At 39.0% G+C, this 26,246-nt stretch overlaps 1 protein-coding gene across 5 annotated transcripts in view; it reads left to right on the forward strand.

Moving 5' to 3' along the window:
- ASB2 (ankyrin repeat and SOCS box containing 2) overlaps positions 1-26,246 on the forward strand; it is a 164,640-nt gene that overhangs the window by 65,680 nt on the left and 72,714 nt on the right. Inside the window, exon 1 of one of the 5 annotated variants that reach the window (XM_072622472.1) lies at positions 15,279-15,651. The exons of the other annotated variants lie outside the window; for them this stretch is intronic. The gene's annotated coding sequence lies outside the window, so the exon portion shown is untranslated. Of the gene's footprint in view, positions 1-15,278; positions 15,652-26,246 lie in introns of those variants that run through there. 5 annotated transcript variants of the gene reach the window in all.

A 26,246-nucleotide genomic window follows, 5' to 3' on the forward strand; every position in this document is an offset into this window, starting at 1 on the left:
TCTCCATTGCAGCCTTGCCATGACTCCCACTAGTCTGAAAGCATGAGTTGTTTTCAGTCAGTTGGTATTCACCTCACACTTTAATTAAACTCTTTGTGAACCCTGTGCTCAGAGTTTGGCTTGACTTGCGTATTTATTCTGGGGGTAAAGAAATGACTAAAGCCAGTGGTCTTGCAAAGCAAGCCTCAAATGGAAACAAATGCTCATTTTTGAGGAAATACAGCAAAGGATGAAGGCCTCTGCGGCTGGGTTTCTGTTTTCATGTTTTTCTCTCTTCCCCTTTATTTGAACTCACCTTCCTCTTTACATCTGAATGTATATGATCTCAGGAGTTGGCAAACAAGCCTGGGTTTGGTTTCCCTGGGAACTGCACAGGGAGGTTTGGTGGAATGTCTCCTTGTTTCCTTCTGTTTAAACTAAAACAGAGTAAGAACAACTCACATTTATGGAGTACTTCAAGGTTTGCTGAGTGGCCGCTTTACTCTAATTCTATGAGGTAGGATAGTAAAATCGGTACTACCCCCACTTAATAGTGAAGCAAACTGAGGTTCAGAGAGATTAAAGGTCTTAAAGGATCCTGACTTAAGGAAGAACCTGCCTTTGGATGGCAGATTTGATTCTCAATACCTATGTGACTTTGGACTTTACCTCTCTGGGCCTCAATTTTCTTATCTTTAAAATGGGGATAGTAATAATTTCATTCTGAGGAACCATGACTCAGAGATCAGGCCATGACTACTGTGAAGTTGGTTGGTGTTATAATAATAGCTTATATTTCTAGTGTGTTTTTATTGTTACTTAGTTGATTAGTTGTATCTGACTCTTCGTGATCCCATTTGGGGTTTTCTTGGCAAAGATACTAGAGTGATTTGCCATTTCCTTCTCTAGCTCATTTTACAGATGAGGAAACTGAGGCAAACAGGGATAAGCGACTCACCCAGGGTCACATAGCTAGTAACTGTCTGAGGCTGGATTTGAACTCAGGTCTTCCTGACTTCAGGCCCAGTGCTCTACTGCACCACCTAGCTGCTCATAGACAGATACTTAGAGACATAGAGAAAATATTTGAGTCACTATGCTAAGTGCTAGAAATACAATTATAAATACCCAAGATAACCTATGAAGTAGAGCAAAGAAGGAGTCCTCCATGTTGGGGCAAGACAGTAGGTAATGAGAAGGAGAAGAAAGCCAGAGAGTGAATCCAAGTATAAGTGAGGTCAAGCAAGGCTTGGTTCCTTCCTGAAGTGGTGGGTCCAGAGAGGGAATCACCAATTAAGAGAGTGAGGTCTTGGGATACAGGTTCCTTCAAGGTGGTGAGAAAGCACACAATAGGAAGAGAAGTCCAGTGATTGAGTCCAGGTAAGATTACCTGTCTAGCTCTAATCTCTAGAACTGTTTTGTGAAGAAAATTAATTTTAATGCTGTATCATTTGATTATTATTTGTAATAGTCCCCTCTCTGTCAATACTAGCTTAAGGAGAAATGTTTCCCTGGCCAATTCTAAGGAATGTCATAGCAAGGCACCTGCTTGTTAATTTGGTTGGGCTGGGCCGCAAACAACTAGGAACCTGAGTTTTGTTTGTTCTGTAAACAGGACTCAGCTTGAGTTATATCCCTTCCCAGGGAGATAAGTTTCTGTCCTTGCTCCCTTCATTAGAGTTTGGTGCAGCCTGATTCAAGAAGAAGAAATAAAACCAGAGAAAAACTGATTAGGATGCCCAGATGGCTACAGTGGTCTCAAAACTCAGGACCAAGCCTCATTCCTCAGCTGATTTCCCTGCCTTGACAATGAAGTAATGAGGAGGGGCTGATGCCTCAGCCTACCTCTTCATTAAATGCCTACCAATTAGGGTTACTTTTCATTTGTTCCCAATCAGAAGGAAAACACCTGATTTAAGGTGTTTCAAAGACTTCTTTTTTGTCTTTGATTACTCAGAGGGGCCACTGACCATCCATTTGTTTTTTAATACCGGGAAACTTGGTCTTGGAATTTGACCTGTAACATTAGCTGGGGAGGGACAAAAAGTCCTGTCTTCTGCCTTGACTCACTTCTCCCTTAACACACAAATACAGGATACTTGTATTCAGATGAACTTCTACTTCAATGCCTCAACGAATCTGTGATTTGGTAAATATGGCAATTCTTTTCGTTGTTGCAAAACACAAGTGGTTGTCACCTCTTCAATTCCTGTCTATGTTCTTTCATAGATCTTCCACCAAAAATCTACCCAATATTCTGGAGGTCTTCTCTCCTTTTGTGGTGATTATAGATAATCAATCCACTGTCCTTCCCCTGCTCCTGTTTCATGACTGGCTCTCCCCCTCCTCCAATCCCACATTTCGTAAATGATATCCTTTATTCCACCTTTGTATATAGATCATTGCTGGAAATGTGCTGCTCACCATCGCATCTCTCTATTGATCACTGTGCCATTCATAACTTCGATGATTTTTTTCCCAGGGTGTTCTGTGCTATAAGATTCACAACACCACAGCATCACTAGCTAGAAAAATAAAGCAATTAATGCAAATATGAACAAGCAAGATAATCCCTGTCCTCAGGGAACTTACATTCTCTCCAGAGAAGACAATACTTAAAAGGAACTAGAAAGTGGATTTGGGTGGCAGCCTAGTACAGAGACAGCTGGGAAATGTGTGGGATGTCTTGTTTGGAGCAGAATAATTTGAAAGTTCACTTCTCAGAAACAATCCTACAGGTGGATTTCAAAGTGCTTGATGGGGAAATTTATATGATGACCAGAGTACAGGCATCATGGTCTTTTGATTAGGAGATTTGAGTCAAAAATATATAGTTTATTTATTCATCTATCCATTCATTCATTTGTTTGTCCATTTCTTCATTCATTTTTTATTTCATCTATTCATTCATTCATTCATTTGCTCACTCATTTATTTGTCCATTCATTCATTTGTTTGTTCATTAATTAAACCATTAATTAATTGATTGAGTATTGCCCAGGAACATTTGAAAACGTTAAAAGCACTGCCATTTCCCAAATGCAATGCACTTAGCTCCCTCTCTCCATTTCAGTCCTGGGTTAGCTCATTGTCTATCTGTATTACTATCTCACATATCTACCACTAGCATAGTATCATCCATTAATAGGAATATATAAAGGATGTTGCCTAAAAGGAATCTCTAGGGAAACTTTCTTCTTTTTCAACTCTAAGTAGGATAACATTCATGACAGTGACAAATACCTTTGGTCATATTACAGTTCCCTGTTTTATTCTTTCCCTGACATTGAAAATCTTGAATTTTCAAGAATAGCATTCCTCTCCCCTGCTCCACCCAGCAAGTTCAGTTGACATTCCAGTTAAGTACCTAGAAACTTGGAGTATGTCTACATCTGGACATCCAAGATGGAGACACTTTCCTCCTTTCTTCCTCCCCTACTTCAGAGCAGGTACAGATAACCTTTTCCTGCCATCCTTGACAAAGAAAAACAACTCTCTGAGCCCTGAGTGGGCTGGGGGAATCCCCTTCTACCACCCCCTTCCTACCTAGCCATAACCTTGAGCTAATGACTCTGTATCTGGGGTTATCCTCCCATTTGTGTCTTCTTTGTGTATAGAGCCTTGTGAGATGTTGAAAGCCAGCTGGTGCATGCCCATTCCCAGGCATCCAGGCAGCAAGGTACCAGCTACCAGAAGAGTTGTGTAGGCAGACCAAGCAAAAGAAACAGTCACCCACAGAGAGAGAAAATACTGGAACAAAAGAGCCCTCTTGGTGCTGGTTGGACTGTGCCCAGCAGAGGTAAAATAAAATGGCAAGTTAGCAGCTCTTATAATGAAGTTTTGCAAATGTCCCAAAGAGGCTTGACTATTAGCCTCTCAACTGTAGTCATTTTAGCATTCTTGATTGTTTAGCATTCCCTTTTCTGCATGGGAATAAAAATGCCTATTCTGTACTATTTGTACCTTAGGCCTCTGCATGTATCCTACCATTCAGTGCCACTGGTTTCTTTTCAGTTGCTCCAACAAGACAGTCCATCTCTCAATTGTGAGCATTTTCATTGGCTGTCCTCCATGCCTAGAATGCTTCCCCTCTCCCTGCTGCCCCCACCCCCGACTCCTGGATTCTTTGATTTCCTTTAAATCCCAGTAAAAATCTCACCTCCTATAGGAAGTCTTTGCTGATCCCTCTTAATTCTTCTAATGTCTTTCCTCTGTTGATTATTTCCACTTTATGCTGAATATAGCTTGTTCATACATAATAATTTGTGTGTTTTCTCCCACAGTCACTAGACTGTGACCTCCTTGAGAGTAGAGACTGTCCTTTACATTTCTTTACATTCCTAGCACAAAACACAATGTGTGGCGTGTAACAGGTGCTTCATAAATATTGATTGATTGATCAACTTTTTAACTTCTCCCCCTCCCTAGCTCTTTGCTGGGGAGGTTCCTTTAGATTGAGGTCACAAATTGAACAGTTTCTTAGCAATTTGAGGTAGGGATTGGAATTGTAGCATTCAAGAGCCTAGTTAACTCTGTTGAGAAGACAGGCAACCCCAGAACAATAAACTCGGCTTAACGCATGAGGAAAAGAAAATGACGTAAATTGGTAAAGGTCACCAGCCTCTGTGGTGTTAGCCTAATGGTGCCTAGCTGGTCACCAGGGTTCTGGATGAGTCATTCAGCCCAGTGGTTGTATTAATGGAGTAACCTTTGTGATTTTTACTTACACAAGTGAGAGTGTAAGGCTCTTTTTTTTCCCCCTATGGGATCAAATGTTTCCCTTTGCTTCAATAAACTATAAACAGAATGTACCTTTCTCTGCTTTGCCCCTTTCAATAAATTGTGTGACTATAAAGATGTGAACAATGATTTTCAAAACCCTCCCTTGTTTTTATCTAATATTTTCATTAATATAGATCCTTTCTGTAAAGGTTGCCTGAGGTTGACAAATAGCCATATCCCTTGGTAGAAATTTATATCTTCTCCATTGCCTTTTGGGGATAGTAATATTATCTATGGCATTTTCTAATTATCATGAATTATCTCGAAGATCATCCCCCAGTGTTTTCAATGGTATGCTGTTGCCTCCAGCATGAATTTACATCCTTCCTGAATTCATTTTCTTAAGCACCATTTCGACTTCTCCATAAAACATGCAGAAGAATGAGGTTCTAGGGACTACCCATTGGGATTTCACTGTCATTGTCATTGATTGCTTTAGAGTTGACAACAAATTGGTTCCATATTTCATCTACTTGTCCTGCTACCAGCCTAACTTATGAATAATCTTGGTGTGACTTCCTTGGTTTTGCCTCTGGCTCATGTTCACCTCCAGTGTTTTTCAATGTTTTATGCACTGCTATTTTTCATGATCTTCTATCCATCCTCCATTGTGGATTGTTTTGTTTTGTTTTGTTCTCACAAATGAATTTGTATTCAAAATCATTGTTTTCCTTGGTCACTATTTTTCCCTGCTTGGCAAAGAGATGAACTGTTTTCTGACTAAGGAGGCTACTGAGCTTTGCTAGCTTCCTCATTGTGATAATTGCTCTACATCTGTTAAAATTTTGCAGGAAAGGGTGATAATCAAATTTTTTTCCTTTTTCTATTTTTCATTGTTAGCATCACTGGGCTGGTGAAAACCAGTTTGAATAGCTTGCTTCCATCTCCCAAGGTGCATGTATATTAAGACTGAACTGATCTGGAGACTAGGCATTAGCCCTTTCTTCATCTGCTTGCTGGAGTTGAATCCTCTGGATCTCTGCCCCTCCTTCCTCCTTCTTTATTAGTCATCTCAGAAAATATGCTGATTTTAGTGGTCCAGACTAACCCCCTTCAACTCTCCCCAGCCTTTGGGGCAAATCTCCTTTTTGTGCCATGTCAACTCTTTGTCTAAGACTCTATAGAGGTTGGACCCTTGAACGGCGTGAGGCTTTGGATAGGAGGGGGGCAACTTGTTGCATATCTGAGCCAGTGGCCTATCCATGGAGCTAGGGACAGTGGGAGAAGGCATCCCCTATGCTGCTCCTTACAGGCATCTTTCCTGGCTACTATCCCTTGTAGCAATGTGACTCTTTGGGAACAATTCCCTTTCCTCTTGCCTTGGAAGAAGCTTCTTTGAATAGATTATCCAGTGCTGCAATTATCTTCAGTATCTTCTCATCATGATTCTTTTTTTTAAATAACATGTTGATTTTGCCTTATCCAGCTGATGGTCTGACTCTGTAACTGACTGATATGATGTCCATGTCAATAACTAGTCATTTCTTTTCTTTTAAGCTATATTTATTTTTTTCATAATGTTCAGTGCCAGCTGGGCCTAGTGCTACCTGTGCCTAATGTCTCCTATTCCCTTCTTAAAGAAAGTATTCATAATATGTAGAATGAGACCTTTGAATTATCTGCATGCCTTCAATGACTTTCATTTCTGAAATATGAACTATATTTCTTCTGCTTTTTGCCATCCTCTTCTGTGAGGACCTTTGCATTGAAATCACTAAGTGGTAAAACATTTGTTGATTTCATTTGGAGGATCTTGTCACATTTGTCATAATGTTCTTTACCTTTTTCTTCCTCCAGAACAGACATTGGTTTCTAAGCAGCAGTTATCTCACTGATACTCTTTTTTTTTTTTTTAAACTTATGACCACCAGAAACACTACAAAAACAGACAACCACATGTTCCATGAAATAATGTTTCTAATTGCTTTTTGGTTCATAATGAAAACAATTATGCAAATTCCGTTACTGCTCCAAGAACATGTGAGACATTAAATGTGCCACTTTGGGTAAATCACTTCACTTCTGTAAAATGGTGGGTTGTGTTCAAACATCTCTTCCAGAGCTGTATTCTATGATCCTATGCAGTGCCACATGAACTACATAGTTGATAGATCCATGATGAATTCACACTTTGGATGGATCCTATATCCATTCATGTTATGAATAGATGAATGAAGATGAACTTATATGCTTACCATGTGCAAAGCACTGTGCTAAGTAAGTCCTGGGTACATAAATAGAAAAGTAAGACCAACTCCTATAGGAGGTTTCAGTTGCAAGTGTTATGGAAAGGTCCAATGATCCTTAGGGTGCAGCCACAAGGCAGATGGGAAAGCATCTTTTTTCATTGTTTTGATTTTAAATTAATTTATTTGTTTTCAGTTTTCTACAATCACTTCCGTAAGTCTTAGATTTTCTCCTCCTCCCTCCCTCCTCAAGACAGCATGCAATCTAATGTAGGTTCTACACATACATTCTTATTAACCACATTTTCACATTGGTCATGTTGCATAGAAGAATCAAAACAAATGGGAGAAACCATGAGAAAAACCAAACCAAAACAAAATATAACACAACGGAAAATATTCTGCTTCATTGTGTGTTCCGATTCCATAGTTCTTTCTCTGGATGTGGATGACATTTTGCCTCAAGAGTCCTTTGGGAATGTTTTAGGTCCTTACATTGCTGTGAAGTGCTGGTTCTACCAAAAACAGTCCTTGCACATTGTGGCTGTTATTGCGTACAATGTTCTCCTGTTTCTGCCTCTTTCACTCAGCTTCAGTTCATATGGACCCTTCCAGGTCTCTCTGAAGTCTTCCTGTTCATCATTTCTTATAGCACAATAGTATTCCATTATATTCATATATCACAACTTGTTCAGCCATTCCCCAATTGATGGGCATCCCCTCAATTTCCAGTTCTTGGCCACCACAAAGAGAGCTGCTATCAACATTTTTCTGCATTGGGTCCTTTTCTCATTTTTATGATCTCTTTGGGGTACAATCTTAGAAGCAATATTGCTGGGTCAAAGGGTATGTATATTTTTGTAGCCCTTTGGACATAGTTCCAAATTGCTCTCCAGAATGGTTGGATCAACTCACAGCTCCACCAACAATGAATTAGTGTCACAACTCTCCCACACCTTCTCCAACATTTGTCATCTTCCTATTTTGTCGTTTTAGCCAATCTGATAGGTATGATGTGGTACCTCAGAGTTGTTTTGATTTGCATCTCTCTAATGAATAGTGATTTAGAGCATTTTTTCTTATGACTATAGATAGCTTTAATTTCTTCCTCTGAAAGCTTCCTGTTTATATCCTTTGACCATATTTCAATTGGGGAACTGTATTCTTGTAAATTTGTCTCAGTTCTCTATATATTTTAGAAATGAGGCCTTTATCACAGTCACTAGTTGCAAAAATTCTTTCCCAGATTTCTCCTTCCCTCCTAATCTTGGTTGCATTGAGTTTGTTTGTGCAAAACCTTTTCAATTTAATGTAATCAAAATTATCCATTTTGCACTTCATAATGTTCTCTATCTCTTATTTGGCCATAAATCTCCATTCTTCACAAATACACTATTCCTTGCTCCCCTAATTTGTTTATAGTGTCAGTCTTTATACCTGGATCATGTATCCTTTTGGACTTTATTCTTGTGTACGGTGTCAGACATTGGTCTATGCCCTAAAGCATCTTTTTTAGTGTCATTTTCATTAATAAAACCGTACCATTTTCCGATATTGAAGCATTTATCAAATGGTATAAAGAACTTTCATATCATAAGAGTTCATGGTCCTTTAAGAGTGGACTCTGGGGCACTAAAGCTTGAAATGAGGTAAGAGTGGAAATCAGTGGTAAGGACAATAAAAAAGCACTGGGATGTTTTTTTAAGCTACGATAAAGGCAGAAGAAGGACCAAAGCTCAGGGTGGATGGGATGACAGTGAGAAGGTAAGAATTCCCAACTTTTGTTTTGCTTTGGTCTTCTTACAAGGATATCTATCTTTGAAGTGGGGAGAATAGAGCAAAATGATTACAGGGTGTGGAAACAAGATAAATGAAGAGATGGTCAGGCAACATCTAATTTCCCCCAATAGTTACCATACCCTGTTGAATTGTAACCTAGACAGAGTACTCAAAGAATAGAGAACACTGAGCCACAGCGGTCAGTGATTGTAGAAAGTAAAGGGAAAATATTGGCCCACATTTCAAAATAAGAAAGGTAGAATTTAGAGGTAGATTTTTATTCCAGTTAAAATTTTAGATTACAGGGTCAAGTATATTCTTAATTTATTAATAAGAGGTATTCCAAAAGTCTTAGGCACAGGGCATAGAGCACCAGGCTTGCAGTCAGGAAGACCTGAGTTCAGATTTGAGACTTTTACAAGCTGTGTAACCTCAGCAAATCATTTAACCTTGTTTGCCTCATTTTCCTCATCTGTAAAATGAGCTAGAGAAGAAAATGGTAAGCCACGCTAGTATCATTGCCGAGAAAAACCGAGACATGACTAAAACTACTGAAAACAGCAAGTTTTTAAAGCTTTAAAGTATAGGATCACTTTTGGGATATCCTGTGTAAGTTGTTATTAATTGCTAGCTAATAACGTATTAATTTTATTAATTTCTTAAATAATATCATCTGGAATTTTGTCTGGTCTGCTTGCAAACTCTAACCTCTTCCCTATTTTGAAATCTGGGACAATAGTTTCCCTTTTCTTTCAAAGATCACTGACCACTATGGCTCAGTGGCCACATTTGCCCAGTCTTTCAGTATTCTATCCCAGGATGTAGGTCAATGGATCCTTGTGGTTTGAATTTGCAAGAACTTCAAAGAAGAAGCAATGATCACAGGACCCCCAGGATCTCAGAGATCCTCTAGGACAACCTAGTTCAGAATCAGAATCCCTCTTTAACATACCAGATGTAGGATCATAGAACTCTTGCTTGAAGATTTCTAGTGAGGGTGAAAGCTGATCACTCTCCCCCTTTCCCAGGCAGCCCATTCCATTTTGGGAGAACTAACTCTTGGGAAGTTTTCCTTACAGAGAACCTAAGTCTGCCTTACTGCAAAGAGCGTTGCTAAAAGTCAGCATTGCTCCATTGAGAATCTTAGATCTAGAAGGGATCTTGAGAGTCTACGCAATTCAAACAGTACCTGACTATGAGTGCCCCATTAGACCATGAGGTCTTTGAGCTCAGGGACTGTTATTTCCCCTCACCTTTCTTAATATCCTCAGCATTTAGCCCAGTTTTGTAGTGCAGTTTGTTGCTGATGTTCAGCCTTTTCAGTCATGTCTGGCTCTTCATGACCCCATTTGAAGTTTTCTTAGCAGAGATACAGGAGTAATTTGCCATTTCCTTCTCCAGCTCCTTTTACAGATGAGGAAACTGAGGCACAGGGTTAAGTGACATGACAAGGTCATATAGCAAAGTTAGTGTCTGAGGCCATATTTGAACTCACGTTTTCCTGACTCCAGACCTGGCACTCTATCCACTGTGCCAATAGTACGTCCTTAATAAATGTTTTTGCTGACTTGACTTGACAAAAGATCCCTTTTGTAACATCCCTGATGAGTCCTTATTCATTTTTTGCTTGAAGATCTCATATGAGAAGGAAGCCATTGTTTCCTGAGGCAACCCTCAAAAGGAAATGGTTAGTCATGTCAAACTACTTTGTTTCCTTTTTAGACAAGGTATCTAGATTGTTTATCAGGGAAGTGTAGTCACAGCATATGCCGATTTTGGTAAGCCATTTGACAGTCTCTTATGCTATGTTTGTGAGTAAGATGTACAGATATGAGCTAGATTATATAGTTCATTTGAGTGGATTGGTAACTGGCTGAATGGCCAGATGAGAAGAGTGGTCATTATTGAGTTAACATTCACCCTGAGGGAGATTTTATGAGTATGTTTTCATTCTCCCTTGTCTGAAACCAGGCCTCCCCATCACTTACTGCCCATCACCCCTGCTTTCCCGCTTCTCTTTATATTCTGTCTTTCTCCATCAGGGTATAAATTCTTTGATTGCAAATCCTATCTTTATTGTTTGCATTTGTATACCTCACACTTAGCAAAATACCTATTTGGTATGAATGGGCTTAGTTGTTTTGAGTCATGTCTGATTCTTTGTTACCCCACTGGGTGACCTTTCTTGGTGAAGATGGTTGACCATTTCCTTCTGCAGTTGATTTTCCAGATGGGGAAACTGAGTAAATAAGGTGAAGTGACTCGTCCAGAGTTACACAGTTAGTAAGTGTCTGAGGCTAGATTTGAATTCAAGTCTTCCTGACTCCAGGCCTGGCACTCTGTGCACCATGGTGCCCCCTAGCTGGCCCAACAAAGTACCTAGCACATAGCAAGTACTTAGTAAATGCTTTCTCATTGATTCATTCTCTCTTTCCAAGAGGAATAACAAAGTTGATTCTATTATGACTACAAAATTGGAAAGGTGGGGGGCAGGAGTATGAGTCCAATACAGTGGCATGTAGCTAGTGAAATGTCAGAGAGGTAAAAGTGGCAAGGCATGACCAAATTATGGCCAGAGGCAGCAACCTTGAGAAAAAGAGAGCCCCTTATCCTACGCTTCATGGTGGAGAGGACAGCGATCATAGCTAGTCTGATGTGTACCCTGGCGTTGGGGGGAATGGATTTCAAAGAGTACTGGAAATGGATAGCTAAGATCCCATGGACTAAATTTTAAAGGCCTCCAAAGAAGTCAGTCTAGGAGAAACTGACGTATTTAAGATGAAAATTGTAAAGAATAGAGAAATTCTCTTGACTCCTCTGAACCTTTGACACAGTTACTCACCCTCTTCTTGATACTCTTCTTTCCAAGGTTTCAGGACACCACTCTCTCCTGATTCTTCTCTTACCTATCTGACTGTTCCTTCTCTGTCTCCTTTGCTGGATCCTCCTCCAGATTATACTTTCTAACTATAGGTGCCCCCTGGGGTTTTGACCTGGACCCTCTTCTCTTTACCCTCTCTACTATTTCATCAACTCCTATAGATTTAATTGCCAGCCCTTTGCTGATGATTCTCAAATCTACCTTTCCTGAGTTCAAATCCAGCCTCAAATACTTCCTAGTTGTGTGACCCTGGGCAAGTCACATAACCCTGTTGGTTTCAGTTTCCTCATCTGTAAAATGAGCTGCAGAAGGAAGTGGCAAACCGTCTTGGCCAAGAAAACTCCAGTGGGGTCACAAACAGTCAGATATGATTGAACAACAACAGTTCCCTTCTGAGTGCCTTGCACATAGTAGGTGTGATTGAATCAAACAGGAAAAAATAACTTGCTTTTTATGTATTTGTTTGCATATTGGCTCTTCCATTAGATTGTAGACTCCTCTAGGGCAGAAACTGTCTTTTACCTCTTTTTCTGTATCCCTAGAGCTTAGTATAGTGTCCGGCACATAGTAGGTTCTAAAGAAATATTGATTGCTTGTTCTCTGTAGCCCTGGAATACTTGTTGATCTTACTAGTTGATCTTAGACTCAGTTCTTAGCAAAGACATTTACTCAAAAAATGCAGAATAGTAAATATTCCTTTTCCTCCCCCTCCCACTGCCAACCCATAAGTACAAAGAGAATCTGTGTGTGTGCTGGGGGAGGTTGGGCACAAACCAAAGGTATGGCCATATGGTCGTATTGAAGCCTATATTTAGGGAACACATAGAGACGTGTAACTTAGGATTCTGGAACCACAAGGTCTTGATGTCCTTTCTCTCTCTGCAGAGTCATGAAGTTACCTATCAGGTACAGGTGATAGAGCAGATGCTCAGCTACACTTAATCCTTCCTGGGCATGGTGCATTAGATGGACAGACCCATCTGCTGGTGAGTTGGGCTGGGCAGGTAATTAGCCTGCTGAGATCCTCTTCATCTGATATAGATGCTGTAGGGTTGTTCCAGGCAAATCATTAGTTTGATGGGGTGGCTCCTCATTGATTACAGGCAGACTTGATCCAGCAGGTTACTCAGCCATTAGGGTGGTTCTTCACAGGGTGCAGCTGATTCTCTGAGCTCACACTTCAGTGGACAATTGTAATTTTCACCATCTACGATTTCTGTCTTGCCTGGGTGTTCCTGTGATTTTTTTCCACTGAACTGTTTCAGTACTCTTTTCAGAGCAGTCTTTCTAAGAAGACAGAGACTCTTAGCCTAAGACTGGCAGAATTCTGTCCTTATTGACTCCCTCAGACCCATGGCCCTCTGGTTTGTCATTTCCCAGAAGGATGAAGGATGAGGTCTGCTCTGTCCTATTAGACAATTCTTCTTGGTACGGAGCTGGGGTCCCTCAGTGAGGGATGTCACTCTTACTTGTGGCAATTATCTAGTTGCATTCCCCAGATTCTTGTTGTAATCACCAATATGTGACTGTGAACAAAGGTAATGAGGGAATCTATGCTTTGCATATACATTGTCTTTGCTGGCTTTTTCATATACAATTGAGTATTTAAAGCCTCAAGGCACTAACTTGGGTTCCCCCCTTTCCCTAGACGTCCACTGTAGGTGGCTCTTGAGCTGAGTTTTGAAGTAGATCGGGAATTCCAAGAAGTAGAAATTAAGGAGGGAGAGCATTCTCCCTATAGAAGACAGATAGTACAAAAGTATGGGAATGAGAGATTGAGGGTTGTGTTTGAGGAACAATAAACAGACCAGTGTGACAAGATCATTGAATGTGTGGAGGTCAATAATGTATAAGAAGACTAAAGAAATAGAAAGGGGAGAAGTTGTGGAGAGCTTTAAAGGTTAGAAGACAATTATAAATGGAGCAATTTATATTTGATCCTAGAGGCAATAAGTAGCCTCTGGGGTTTATTGAGTTGGGGGTGAGGATGAGTGACATGGTCAGACCTAAGCTTTAGAGGAAAACAACTTTGGTAGTTCAGTGGAGACAAAATTGGAGTAGAAAGAGATTTAAGATGGGAAGACCACATAGTATGCAATTGCAAAAGTCCAGGAGATGAGGTTCTGAACTAATGTAGTGACTGGGGGAGTGGATATATTTGAAAGATATCATGGAGATAGAAATGACAAGATTTTGCAACAAATTGTGGGGTGAATGAGAAATTAAGGATGGCAAAAACTAGACCCAAAGAGTGTTAATTAAAAAATCCGTATTAATTTGGAGGAAAGTCTCTAGTAGAGTTCCCCAAAGCTCTGTTTTGTTCAACATTTTTAATAATAACTTGAATGAAGGTAATAATGACATGCTTATTAAATATACTTATATTAAGTACAAAGAATAGTTAATGCTTTGGATGACTGAAGTGAGATGTAGAAAGAGCTTGATTAGTTAAAACAGTGAAACTGTATAATTAATCTTGTGATTTCAGTGTGGCTATTCCTTTCACCAATTGACATAACTTAGTAGATAAATCTTAGATAGTTGCCTGATGCCCAAAGAAGTTAAATGATTTACTTATGGTAAAATCACCCAATTACGATACCTAATAATTGTCAAGAGTCTTATTTGAATCCAGGAAATTGTGTCTTAGCTGGCCAGGTGGTTAGTATTCTAATGAGGCTGCTAGGTGGCATGGTGGATAGAGTGTTGGATCTCAAGTCAGGAAGACCTGAGTTCAAATTCAACTAATGTAAGTCTTATCTGATAGTGTAAGTAGTATTTAGGACCTATAGTACCCACCTCTCCACTGAGTGGAAGGATGTGTATTTCATTATCTATCTCTTGGAACTGGTATTTATCATTCTCTTTAGTCTAAATCCAACTCCTTTTGGAGACAGTTTTCATTTACATTACTACAGTCATTGTGTATATGGATCTCCTGATTCAACTTTCTTTGTTCAGTATCAGTTTATACAAATTTTCTCCTGCTTCTCTAAATATCTCACATTCATTGTTCCAGAGTCCAGAGAGGGGAAATGATTTGTCCAAAAAGTTGGACACGCCTGAAATGATTGAACAATGATTGCTAAAAAATGAGTTCAAATATGGCCTCAGACACTTACTAGTTGTGTGATCCTGGGCAAGTCACTTAACTCTGTTTGCCTCAGTTTTCTCATCTGTAAAATAAGCTAAATAAGGAAATAGCAAACCACTCCACTGCTTTTGCCAAGAAAAAGCCAAGTGGGATCAAGGAGAGTCAGATATTACTGAAAGGAATGAACAACAATGATTGCTAAAAAAATAAAGGAAAATTCTGATAGAAAAATGGAGCAGACACAGTTTCCTTTCCCTACCCACCTACACTGTGCCATCCTCCATTCTTCAGACAATTAAAATGTTTTTTAAAAACTCCTTTATAGCCCCATCCTCCCTCCTCTGCTCTCCTCTCCTCTGTTCTCCTCTCCTCTCCTCTCCTCTCCTCTCCTCTCCTCTCCTCTCCTCTTCTCTCTCTCTCTCTCTCTCTCTCTCTCTCTCTCTCTCTCTCTCTCTCTCTCCCCTTCCACCTCCTCCCTCTTCCCTCTTTCCACTCTCGCTTTTTTGGATAGTTCCAGAAACATGTCCATATATGGCCTACATGTCAAGGATCACAAATGATGTTGTAACACGAGGGCAACACTGTGCCATTTAGCTACAGGATACTTTATGAAGAGAAGTTCAACAAATTAATGTAACCGAGGGGGATTGAAAGATGGATAAAAGCTTCTGTAGGGTAATCTTCAGACAGGAAATCTGAGATTCATAACAACTTATATTTTGGCTTGTCATCACTGGTCATGCGGTGGTCCCGAAATAAACTCAGCTTGAAAGAGGAGTGTTTCAAAGCTGCGCTGTAATACATCAAGACACTCAGGGAAAGGAGAGAGATGAAAAATTAGGGTTTCTAGTGGGGAGAGGAAAGGAAAGGAAAGGAATGAATATCTGAAGATATAATCAAGGAAGCCGTTCTTTTGGGGGGCATTGTTCTCTTGTTTCAGAACCTAACAGGTAATGTATGTTTTCAGCTTTCTTTTCTAGAACTTGCAAAAAAGACTGTTTTGCTAGTTGCCAAAACCTGAGCTGCTGGCGGTAAAGGGTGGGTGGTGGAAATATTCACTCCAAACTTCTTGCAAATCAAACAAAGTTATCTTTTTTTCTCCTTCTGCCTATCTTCTCCCCTCTTTCCTTCCTCCATGTCTTTAGTCCTAACGTTTGGTGCATGATTTAAATCTAATTCTGGGGAAAGTGGATGGAAGATGAAATGTTTGATGTTAATTACTTGAAAGGTTTAGCTCAGACTCTCACTTAAGTGACCAAGCTTCTAAATCTGAAGAGGCAGGGGTTAACTGTGATCCTAGTGCTGACTCTATGTGCCTGCAGGAGTAGACAGTACATTCTATTCATTGAGCCTGCAGGTTTGTTTGTGTAAATGTTGTCCATAGAGAGAGACAGGGTGACAGTTATAGATAGAGGATGGACTTTGGAGTCAGTAAGATTTGATTTCAAGCCCTACCACTGACACATACTGGCTGATGACTCTGGGCAAATGACTTAACTTTTCAGTACCTACTCAATTCTCCAGGATACCAATGTGTTGCATATATATATACACCAGTGGAGGGATTTCTCACATTGGGAATTCTCCAGATCAGTGAAATCTCTCTCTCTCTCTCTCTCTCTCTCTCTCACACACACACACACACACACACACACACATACACACTCACCCCTCAAACAACGCTTTCTGTGATTACAGTACAGAGTGTTTGATGAGTTAGTTGTTTATAAAACCTAATTAGAACTGCAAGGGTTGTATGGTTCTGCCTGGGTAGAAAAAGTCACACATAGACTTCTAAACATGGGCTAGATGATCTAGTTAAGAATACTCATTTTTAGGATAGGAAACTGAGCACTGGAGTAGAGAAGTGACTCACCTAAGGCTGCACATAGCAGGTTAGGGGCAGAACTGGGACTAGTTCTTGGGGATTCCTGCTTTATAGTACATTATGCTTATTTTCTGATATTGTTAAAAAGTCACATGGATTTAAGTTAGCAGTTAAATTTATAAGCACCTTGAATTATGGGAAAAATGGCTACAGCTCTATGCCTATATAACCTTTCAAATCAGTGACTTGCTGCAGAATCACAACCTGACAGTATTATTAGAGATTGCAAATGTACTTCCAGAACAGTTGGATGAGTCTGGACAGCTGGGGCAAGAGTGGAACTATTTACTTGCAGGAGGTGGGGGAGGGAGAGGATCTCCACTAGAAACCTCTTGTCTCTTCCTTAGTCACTGAGCCGTGACCACTCCGGCTTACATCATCTGTCTTTGCATCAGGAGTCTGAGCCACCCATATAGGTACCTAGAAATGGCTTCTCCACAAGGGTGATGCTATTAAAATTCAGCGACTGGGCCTATACTTTAATGTGAGGAGGATTTGTTATTTGTTGCAAGGAATTTGCTTTTCCTTTTTGCAGAGGAAGAGCCATTAGATTTCTGTTAACTAAAAAATATTTTAATATTTAAAAGTGTGAATAGAAAGCAGGAACTTTTTTTCATGTGAAATATGCTGAAAGTGACCAGATATTATATGGCAGAAGTAGAATGAATGCCTGTGCTTTGGGGTTGGGAGCAGGTGTTGGGAAGGGATAACCTGAGTTATCCTCAGAGAACCTGAGTTTGAGTCATAAACCTGTCCTTCACTCTCTATATGACCTTGATCGTATCAGCTCACTGTGTCTTTTTCCTCCTCTGTTAAGTGAGGTTGAACTAGGTCAGGGATCCGTTTTTAAAATATATATATTTTGATAACTTTATTTCAATATAATCAGTTTCCTTTGTAATCCAGTGTATTTTGCTTAATGCATTTAAAATATCCTGAGAAGCAGTCCACCAGACTGCCAAAGAGGTTCATGACACAGAAAAGGTTAAGAACCTCTGGACTGAAGAATTTCTAGGTCCCATCCAACTTTAAATCCTGTGGTCCTACGAGCCAATGAAAATGCTTAACTGATTAGTCTCTATGTAGGGATTCTAAATCTGGGTGCTCGAGTTTTTTATGGCTAGAGGTCAGAGGAGAATCACAGCTGCCAGATCCTTCCCACACTTGTCTACTTCTAGGTGTCCCCATGACCCTTGTGCATACCTCACCTCCTAGACACAGAGAGTTAATTCCCTACATGTGTCTTTTGGGTACACACTGCCAGATCACCACGCTTAGGTTGAAGGTCAACAGCTGTTTGAGTGGATTCCTGGAGAGTCTAGGAATCTATACTAAAACTGGAAAAAGCCAACTTTGTTTTTTAGCCCTGTGACCTCCTGAACTCTTTGCAGTAAGAGCAAATACTTAACTTTATGGGAAGCCCAGACCCAAAACTGGGTCAAGTGGCCCACTGATGCCTTGTGCTTTCAATGGGGATTTCAGACCAATGCATGCTTATTGGCATTTGTCCTGAAATGGTAATGGAGGATGTCCACCAAAGAGGTGTTAACTAGGACATGGGCCCTGCCCCAAGACAGGGACATAGAGCACATGACCTCTTAGACACCAGAGTGAATGATGATGAACTGATCCTCAAAGTTTAGAAGAAGTATTTTGTGACAAATTAAGATGCTGTTGTCGATAAGAATAATAAAAACAAATTCACATTTTTATAAAACTTAATGGCTACAGTGGGAGGCAGCATGTTGGAATGTTTGAGGTTTGGATTCGGAAGATGTGAATTTGAATCCTGCCCCAGACACATGCTGGTTGTTAACCTTAGGCAATCATTTAAACCTCAGCCTCAGTTTTCTCATCTGTAAACCACAGATAATAACAGCAACTATTGTGAGGTTGTGTAAAGTGCTATTTAAATGTTTCTATTATTATTAATGTGCTTTCATGACCATTTTCTAGTTGGATGCTTATAACAAACCTGTGAAGTGTCAGGATGAGGAGGAGGAAACTGAAGCTTTGGTGGGATTGAGCAACTTGACCAGGATATCTAAATTCCTTTTTCTATTTCTCAACATGTTTATATGTTATATAATTATATAGATTTGGGATTTGTACGTAAGGGACTTATAATTTTGTGTACCAAGTTTTCTATACAATGAATGAAACTGTCCTTTTCTCATGCTTTTTTCCTTTTCTTGACACCAATTTTCTCCCTTTTCTCTTCCTTCCTTGTACTTTCCTTGGCCCCTCCTTTTCTTTCTTCCTTCTTTTCTTTCTTTCCAACTGCTAGGATTTGCTTTTGTTTTGGTGGGAGTAAAGGTGTGGGGTTCTTTTATCTCCTTTTTGCAGCTCTCTCTGTTCCTTTCTTCTTTTTCCTTATCCCCTCTAGTCTCTTCATCTTTCTCCTCTGATTTTTCCTTCCAAATATCCTTTCCTTATCAACCACTTCCCTTCAAACATCTTAGGGACTTTCCCTCTTTTATTCCTTCATACAGTTGACCTACCCACTCACCTGCCATCTCTACACAGGTTTAGTAGATCACTTACAGATTCTTGGGTCATTGCCCAATCTTTCCTCAGATCCTCCTGTTTCAACAACAAACATTTAATTCATGCCTATCATGTGTAGGATCTGCTGTAGGTGGTAGGCTGCATAGTCTACTTAGGTCATACAACTATAGCCATAGAAGTCAATGCAAGGTAATTTGGAGGGGGAGAGAGCACTGACTGGTAGGAAAGCTCTGGAAAGACTAGGACATGCAAGTAGATCTGAGCCTAGAAGGAAGCTAGACATTCTAAACTGTGGAGGTGAGGAGGGAGTAGGCATTGCAGGCATGAGAGAACTGCCAGTGCTAAGTCACAGAGAGATGAGGCAGGGCCATTTTGACCCTCAGCATGGGAAAGTAAGTATTGTGAAGTATGTCTGGAAAGTTAGGTTGGAGAAACCATGTGAAGGACTTTAAAGGCCAAGCAGAAGAGTTTGTGTTTCAGTCAGGCATCTAGGAACGACTGAAGATTTTTGAGTGGTGGAGTACTATGGTCAGTCAGACCTATACATTGGAAAGATCATTTTGGTAGCTCTGTGGAACCCAGAAACATGGCTTCCAATTAGGAGGCTATTGCAATAGCCCAGAAGAAAGTAGATTAAGGCCTCACTAGTTTTTCAACTGTGAAAGCAACAATTTCTTATTCTTATTATGGATAATAAGAGAGGTACAATGGCTAGCTAGGTGGCACAGGGAGTTACAGATTCGAAGACATGATTATATTCTAGTTACGGGGATGAGAAATGAGAAAGCAGAGAAATAGAGACAATGCATCAGGTATGAGGAATGGTAAGAAGGCCAGTCTGACTGGACCATAGAGTTTGTGAAAAGGAGTTATATGTCATGAAGCTGGATAGGTAAATTGGAACCAGGTGGTGAAGAGTTTTATACGTCCAGCAGAGCAGTTTATTTTTGATCCTGGAGGAAAAAGGGAGCCACTCAAATTTATTGAGTAAGGGAGTGATATGGTTAGATGCTGGATTTAGGAAAATCATTTTGGCAGCTGGATGGAGGATGGATTGGAGAGCGGAGAGGGGAGAGGTGAGAGGCGGGGAAACCAGTTAAGAGGCTATTGCAATAGACCAAGCAAGAGGTGATGAGTGCTCAAATAAGGGCAGCAACCATATCAGTGGAGAGAAAGGGGTAACATACCAAGGATATTGTGGAGGTAGAAATGGCAAGATCTATCAGCTGATTAATATGTGGGATTGAGGATAATGCTGAGGGAACCTAGAAGAGTAGAAGGATCTTGGTATCCTTGATAATATTAGGGAAGGTCAGAAGAGAAATGATTTTTTAGGGCAAAAATAATGAGTTTGATTTGAGGCATATTGAATTTGAGAAACAGGGCATCTGGGGCAGTTAGGTGGCTCATTGAATAGAATGACTTGCCTGGAATCAGGAATACTTAAATTCAAATCTGGCCTCAAACACTAGTTGTGGGACCCTGTTTGCCTCAGTTTCCTCATCTGTAAAAATGATATGTAGAAGGAAATGGCAAACCATTCCAGTATCTTTGCTAAGAAAATCCCAAATGCAGTCAGTGAAGAGTGGGGACATGACTGAAAATGACTAAGTGACAACCATGGAACATCTAGTTTGAAATGTCCAATCAGCAATTGGTGATGGGGGATTAGAGCTCAGGAAAGAAACTAGGGATACTTACCTACTTACGTACACACACATATACATAAATGTATACATATACATTTACATACATGTGTATAGACAGCTAGGTGGCACAGTGTATAGAGTGCTGGACCTGGAGTCAGGAAGATGAATTCAAATCCAACTTCAGATATTTATTAGCTGTGTGACCCTGGGTAAGTCACTTAACCTTTGTCTACCTCAGTTTTCTTATCTGTAAAATGAGGATAATAGTAATAGTGTTCCAGGCTTGTTGTGAGGATCAAATGAGCTAATATTTATAAAAGTGCTTTGCCTTAAAATGTACTATAAATGCTAGCTATTATATATATATACGTTATATTGCATAATATAATTATATATATAATACGTAATATTATACATATAATTATAATAATATATATTACATAAACATTATAATATAATGTATTATTATATATACGTTGTATTTTGGGGAGTCATAGAGATGATAATTAAGACCATGGAGGGTTACTAAGGTTCCAGAGAGAGGAGAAAGAAGATGAAGGGTAGAACTTTTGGTATACCTATAGATAGTGGGCATGACATGAAAAAGGATGCACCAAAGTAGACTGAGAAGGAACCATTGGAAAAATAGCACCAAGAAGGATTGTTGTCATGAAAACCCTCAAAGAAGAAATTATCTAGGAGGACGACAGTGTCAAATGCTGCAGAAAGGTGAAGAAGAAAGATCAAGAAAAGGCCATTTAGATTTGGTCTTTTGAGATCATTGGTAACTTTGGAGAGAAGTTGGAACCCAGACTGTGAAAGCTCAGAAATGAGAGAGAAGTAGAAGCAAAAAGTATTGACAGCCTTTTTTCCTAGGAGTTTGGATGAAAAAAGGAGGAAAGCTCTAAAATCTTGAGGAAAGAGTAAGATCTAGAGGAGGAAAGTTTTAGGATATTTGTAGTCAGCAGGGAAAGAGCCACTAGATAGAGAGAGTTAAGCATTAGAAAGGAAGATTATAGAGAGATGGGATGACTGAAGATTAGAGAGGTGTGAGAATGTGTGTATTTATGTAATTGAATGGAGCTAGAGGAAGTCACAAAATTGTACTGACTGAGTCTATTACATAATATTCATGTTACCTAATCTCGATCAGGCCCTCACTAAAGCAAGAAGGTTCTTTTACTTCTCCATAATTAGGTCTCTATCTCATTTCCTTGAACTGAAATGTCTTAGTGTGGTTAGACTCCTAGGGGAGATGGGAGTCAAAGAATGGAATTTTATAGCCTAAATGATTTAGATTGGCTGTCTGAGTTGATCAAATTTATTAGAAAGCCCATAGTTTTTCACCTCATTCAGTAGCCAACCAAATAATCGCCTGTCCACCCATCCATCGATCCATCCATCCATTCATCTATCCAGGCAATCTAGTAACAGTAGTAGTAGTAGTAGTAGTAGTAGTAGTAGTAGTAGTAGTAGTAGTAGTAGTAGTAGTAGTAGCAGCAGTAACAACGATACTAATAGATAACATTTCCATAGTACTTACTATGTCCCAGGCACTGTGCTAAGCATTTAAAAAATATTATTTCATTTTTTCTTCACAAAAATCCTGAGAGGTAGATACTGTTATTATCTCTGTTTTACAGATGAGAAAACCAAAACAAATGTGCTTGATAAGTATAGTGGAAACAACAAAGATTTGAGGCTAGAAGACCTGAATTTGAATCCTAGTTATTAGACTGACTAGCTTTGTGATTGTGGACAACTTGTTTCACCTTTCTGAGCCTCAGTTACCCAGTCTGTAAAATGGAGTTAATCATTTTTATGCCATTTACCTCCCAAAGTGATAGTAAGGAAAGTGCTTTGTAAATCTTAAAGTGATTAAAGAAATATGTTGTTGTTATTGACTTATTCATTCAGCAAATATTTATTGGGCATCCTGGGTCCATAAAAGTTCTATTCTGATGCCTGCTTAATAATGGCAGGCACCTGACCCTGGGATCTCACATGTTGTGCCAGCAGAGCTCAAGTTCTGACAGGTCCTCCATAAAAGAAAGCGTTGAATATGGTGCTGAGGACATACTCTTTCTGCTGTCCAAGGACCAGCTTAACTAAAGAAGGAGAGGTTTATCATCGGAAGGTTGGTCAGTAGAAGGATTTGACATTATTATAGGAGATACACATATAAATCCTTGTTCTCAAGGAGGAGGAGGTATATGAGGCATAGACACAAATAAATATAATAAAAATGGAAATATGACGAGTTCTTTTATTTTTATTTTTGAATCTCATATAATATTTTATTTTTCTCCCAATTGTGTATAAAAACAATTTTGACATTTTTTTCAAACTTGAATTTCAAATTCTCTTTCTCCCTCTCCCCCATAGAGAAGGTAAGCAATTTGACATAGGTTATACATGAGCAGTCATGCAAAACATGTCTCCAAGTAAGTCATCCAGTGAAAGAAAACACTGACAAAAAACCCCAAGAAAAATAAAGAAAAAGTTTCTTTGATCTGCATTTAAGATCTACCAGTTTTCTCTGGAGATGGAAAGGAGCACCTTTCCTACAGAATTGTCTTGGATCATTGTATAGCCGAGAATAGCTAAGTTATGCATGGTTATCATCATATAACACTGCTGTAACTGCGTCTAATGTTCTCCTGGTTCTCCTCATTTCACTTAGCATCAGTTCCTGTAAGTTTTTCCATGTTTTTCTGAGAGCATCCTGCTCATCATTTCTTACAGCACCATAGTATTCCATTACATTCATATACCACAACTTGTTCAGTCATTCCCCAATTGATGGACATCTTCTCAATTTCCAATTCTTTGCCACCACTTAAAAAGCTGCTATAAATATTTTTGTACACATAGGTCCTTTTCTTTTTTGCTTTTTACGTCTTTGGGATACAGACCTAGTAGTGGTATCGCTTGGTCAAATGGCATGCATGGTTTTATAGGCCTTTGGGCATCGCTCTCCAGAATGGTTGGATTAGTATACAACTTCACCAACAGAATTTTAGTGTTTTAATTTTCCCACATCCCTACACAGTAACAGCCACAGTATGAGAGGACTGATTTTGATAGACTTAGCTCTTCTCAGCAATGCAAGGACCTAAAACATTTCCAAAGGATTCATGATGCAAAATGTCATTCACATCCAGAGAAAGAACTATGGAATCGGAACACAGAATGAAGCAGACTATTTTCTCTTTTGTTATGTTTTGTTTTCTCATGGTTTCTCCCATTTGTTGTAATTCTTCTATGCAACATGATATTGTGAAAATGTGTTTAATAGGAATGTGTATGTATAGAGTCTATATACAATTGCATACCATCTGGGGAGGGATTGGGGGAGAAAATTTGAATCTTATGGAAGTGAATGTTAAAAACTGAAAACAAATGAATAAATTTGGAAAAAAAAATAAAAAATAAATGCCTAAATGAAAACTTAAAAAAAATTTTTTTCCCACATCCCCTCCAACATCTGTCATTTCCCTTTTCTGTCATATTGGTCAATCTGACAGATGTGAGGTAGTAGCTCAGAATTGTTTTTAATTTGCAATTTCTCACATCAATAGTGATTTAGAACAGTTTTTATGACTATCGATAGCTTTGATTACTTTGAAAACTGCCCTTTCATATCCTTTGATCATTTAATCAGTTGAGGAATGATATAAATTTGATTCACTTTTCTAAATGTTTGAGAAGTGAGTGTCAGAGAAACTCACTGTAAAATTTCCAACTACGTATTTCCCTTCATCCTATTTCCCCCCTCTTTATCCTACTCTCTCTCTCTCTCTCTCTCTCTCCTTTTACCCTGTCCATTCTCAAAAATGTTTTGCTTTTGACTTTTACCTCCCCCAAACTGCCCTCCCTTCTATCAGCTCTGATTCCCTTCTCTTATCCCCTTTCCTTCCAACTTTCCTGTATGGTAAGATAGATTTCTACAGCCAACTGAGGATCTATATTATTCCCTCTTTGAGCCAATTCCAATGAGAGTAAAGTTCATGTGCTCACCTCCTCACTTCCTTCATTTCCCTCTCCATTGTAAAATCTTTTTTGGGCATCTTATGTCAGATAATTTATCCCATCTACCTCTGCCTTTTCCCTTTTCCCAGTGCATTCTTCTTTCTCATCCTTTAATTTTATATGTTTAGATAATCATACTGTTCAACTCACACTTCTACTTCCTGTCTATATATACTCCTTCTAACTGCCCTAATACTGAGAAAGTTTTTAGTAGCTATAAATATAATTTTCCCATATAGGAATATAAGCAGTTTAAACTTTTTGAATCCCTTTTGATTTCTCTTTTCTAATGATCACTTCATGCTTCTTTTGCACCTTGTATCTGAAAGTCAAATTTTTTATTCAGCTCTTGTCTTTTCATCAGAAATGTTTGAAAGTTCTCTATTTCATTGAATATCCATTTTCCCCCCTGAAGAATTATACTCAGTTTTGCTGAGTAGGTAATTCTTGGTTGTAATCCTAGTTCCTTTGCCCCTCAAGTATATCATATTCTAAGCCCTCTGATTCTTTGATGCAGAAGCTGCTAAGTCTTGTGTCATACTGACTGTGGATCCATGATATTTGAATTATTTCTTTTGGCTGTTTGCAGTATTTTTCTCCTTGATCTGATAAGTCTGGAATTTGGCTATAATATTCCTGGGAGTTTTCATAGTGGGATCTCTTTCATGAGGTGATCAGCAGATTCTTTCAATTTCTATTTTACCCTCTGGTTCTAGAATATCAGGGCAGTTTTCCTTGATAATTTCTTGAAAGATGATGTCTAGGCTTCTTTTTTTTGAACATGACTTTCAGGTAGCTCAATAATTCTTAAATTATCTCTTCTAGGACTATTTTCCAGCTCAGTTATTTTTCCATAAGATATTTCATATATTCTATTATTTCATTCTTTTGATTTTATTTGATTGTTTCTTGATGTCTCATAAAGTTACTAGCTTCTGCTTGCCAATTTTAACATTTAAAGAATTATTTTTTTCATTGAGCTTTTGTAATTCTTTTCCATTTGACCAATTTCACTTTTTAAATAGTTCTTCTCTTTGGTAATTTTTTCCATCTGGCCCATTCTGCTTTTCAAGGCATTCTTCTCTTCATTGTATTTCTATGTGTCTTTAACCATTTGGCCTATTCTGTTTTTTAAGGTGTTATTTTCTTCAGTACTTTTTTGTGCCTCCTTTACCAAGCTGTTGACTCATTTTTTCATGATTTTCTTGCATTGCTCTCATTTCTCTTCCCAATTTTTCCTCTACCTCTCTTACTTGATTTTTAAAATCCTTTTTGAGCTCTTACATGGACTGAGACCAATTTGTATTTTTCTCTGTGGCTTTGGATGCAGGAATTTTCTCTTTGTTGTCTTCTTCCATGTGTGTGTTTTGATCTTCCTTGTCACCATAGTAACTTGCTTTGGTCATTTTTTTTTCTGTTGTTTGTTCATTTTCCAACCCATTTCTTGACTTTTAACTCTATGCTGAAG

Source organism: Notamacropus eugenii, chromosome 7, assembly GCF_028372415.1.
Source record: "Notamacropus eugenii isolate mMacEug1 chromosome 7, mMacEug1.pri_v2, whole genome shotgun sequence".
In the NCBI taxonomy this organism is placed as follows: Eukaryota; Metazoa; Chordata; class Mammalia; order Diprotodontia; family Macropodidae; genus Notamacropus; species Notamacropus eugenii.